Source organism: Curcuma longa, chromosome 21 (assembly GCF_044706935.1).
Source record: "Curcuma longa cultivar G26 ecotype Majalengka, Jawa Barat chromosome 21, ITB_CL_G26_1.1, whole genome shotgun sequence".
Taxonomy (NCBI): Eukaryota; Viridiplantae; Streptophyta; class Magnoliopsida; order Zingiberales; family Zingiberaceae; genus Curcuma; species Curcuma longa.
This window is the reverse complement of record NC_133881.1, coordinates 8433775-8436326: the sequence shown is the minus strand read 5'-3', so window position 1 is coordinate 8436326 and position 2552 is coordinate 8433775. Positions and strand designations below refer to the sequence as shown.

At 38.8% G+C, this 2552-nt stretch overlaps 1 non-coding gene across 1 annotated transcript; it reads right to left on the bottom strand.

The window, feature by feature from the left end:
- Nucleotides 1–358: 358 nt before the first annotated feature.
- LOC141815710 (U6 spliceosomal RNA) lies at nucleotides 359–461 on the bottom strand. Its single transcript, XR_012600584.1, has one exon. It is a non-coding gene; the product is annotated as a U6 spliceosomal RNA (small nuclear RNA).
- Between the last annotated feature and the right edge of the window lie 2091 nt (nucleotides 462–2552).

Genomic DNA, 2552 nt, shown 5'->3' with positions numbered 1-2552 from the left:
CTAAAAAAAAGATAAGTCAAGATACCCACCTTTAGAAAGTGGTCCATAACCGAAAAGAACCTCCGTCTAGAAGTCCGATAGCAAGTCAATGTCCTGTAATTAGAATAAATAACATTCCTAAATACAACGATATATAAATTTTCCATCAAATAAAACCTTATCGATTTTAAGATTTATTTAACCCAATCCGAATCAACCTAACCCAGAGTTAAATTAATCCAACCATGATTCGATCAACACTTGAATCCAATTGGATCCAAATAACACCACTTATCCAATTAACTAATTAGTTATATTAACCAATTAATACAACTACCCTCAACCATGTTTAACCAATCCACTGTGCAGCCACCTTCCCTAAAATTTGGACCATCTCTTGATTTATGCGTGTCATCCTTGCGCAGGGGCCATGCTAATCTTCTCTGTATCATTCCAATTTTATCGGATACCAACCACCAAGTGCAACACTCACTTGTGACTCTACCTCCATACAGATACCATCTAGGTGATCTCATATAGTTAAATCCACACAATTTCCTCCAAATCTTTTTTAGCTTAGTGTTGGGATCGAGGCGTTCGCTAGAGGGGGTGAATAGCGATTTTTCTGAACTTTCCTGCGAGATCATTAGCGGAAGCAAAATAAAATACAGAAAAGAAAGAACAATCGCTAACCCGTTCGATTTACTTGGTTTCCACCTCTACGAGGTGACTAATCCAAGGATCCACACACACCGAGCACCTTTCCACTATGAAAAACCTCTCATTTTCAAAGATCACTTTGAAGGCGGAGAAACCCTTACAAATCAATCTCTTCCTTTCACAAGATGTGTAGTAAAGTTTAGAGGAAGAGGAATATTAAAGACAAGTATTGGAGTTCGTGCAAGAATGTAAGAGAATGAATCAACCTTCTCTAATCGTCAAACTGAGTTTTTATAAGTTTCCTGACATCAGTCGACTGCTCCAAGGCATCAGTCGACTGATGGGCTTCAACGGCTATTTAATCCGCATTTAATCAGTCAGTTGTCGCTCCAACGGTCATGTAGCAATCGACTGCTCCATGACCAGTCGACTGCTCACTCGACCAGTCGACTGCTCACTCGACCAGTCGACTGATCTTCTCGACTTCAGTCGACTGCTCACTCGACTGAACTTTCTGTTTGGCCAGTCGACTGCTCAAGCTGAAAACTTTCCTTTTAGCTTATTCTTCACCCCTTAGCCTTGACGCAAGTCTTCAAACGCCTTTCACAAGCCTCGTGCACTTCCTTGCACTAGCTTGAGACGTTTCCCTCGGCTTCGTCGTGCTAAGTCTTCCCTTGCCAAGAGGTCGCGCCTCTGGGACTTCACCTTTGCCAAGAGGCCGCGCCTCCGGGACTTCACCTTTGCTAAGAGGTCGTGCCTCCGGGACTTCACCATTTGCCAAGAGGCCGTGCCTCCGGGACTTCATCTTTGCCAAGTCTTCCAACCTGGACTTTCCTGTGAACTCAATTCACACACGTTAGATAACAAACATTGCCTAACTTAAACTCATTTTAGCCAAACATTAAAATCCAATTCACTTGGGGCAAGATTGCACCAACAATCTCCTCTTTTTTGATGTTTGGCAAAAATTCGTTTAAGTTAGGTCTTTAATGCATCATTATAAAATAACAACAAATAATCATAGTGATAATAAATGAGTCATGAATCAATAAGCATGAATATCATCATAAAATCATTAAAGTCTAACTTTAAACAACCCATTCTCCCCCTTTTTGACAACCATCAAAAAGAATGCACATTTAAGGAGGTAAACATAAATAAGAGGTAGAGCTAAATCCCAATAAGAAGCCTTAGAGGTCAAGTTTGAGTAGTTTTGGCACGGGCTCCCCCTAAAATCGTACTTTCCTTAAAACAAGCACCAACAATTTGGGTAGGACATCTAAGTTATAGGTTTTTAACATTTCTATAGACCATAATATGCTCCTAGAGCATGCATCAAATAATAGAGGGCAACGGATGTCCAATTATCAAGAAACGGGTCAAAATTTGAATATTTTAGACACATCAGTTGACTGATAGATGGACCAGTCGGTTGATACCTTGATTCAAAAATCCACATATTTTTCAGTCGAGTGATGCAGTCGACTGGGCAGTCGACTGATCTTTCTGTGAGTCCTGATGGTTTGCATCAGTCGACTGATAGTCTGCATCAATCGACTGATGTCCTGTAATCAACACTGTGCAACGAACTTCAGAAATATCTTTAAAATTCCATAAAATTCAGAAAAATCTGAAATTTTATGAGCAAGTTTGTTTTCACATATACTATCAAGAAAAAATATACATTTATGAAAAATTATTGTATTTTATAAGTTTGATACCAAGTTTCAAAAACCGTGAAACTCTTAATGGCACAAAAGCTTTGTATCAACATTCTTGATGATTAAGATTGTTTGTAGGTAGACATCACTAAAGCTTTAATATGAGTTTATGAAATGTGTCTAAATTTTAGATTTGAGGTCATGATTGAAATATTTTTCAAAATGACATGTTAAATTACAAGAATTCCCCCT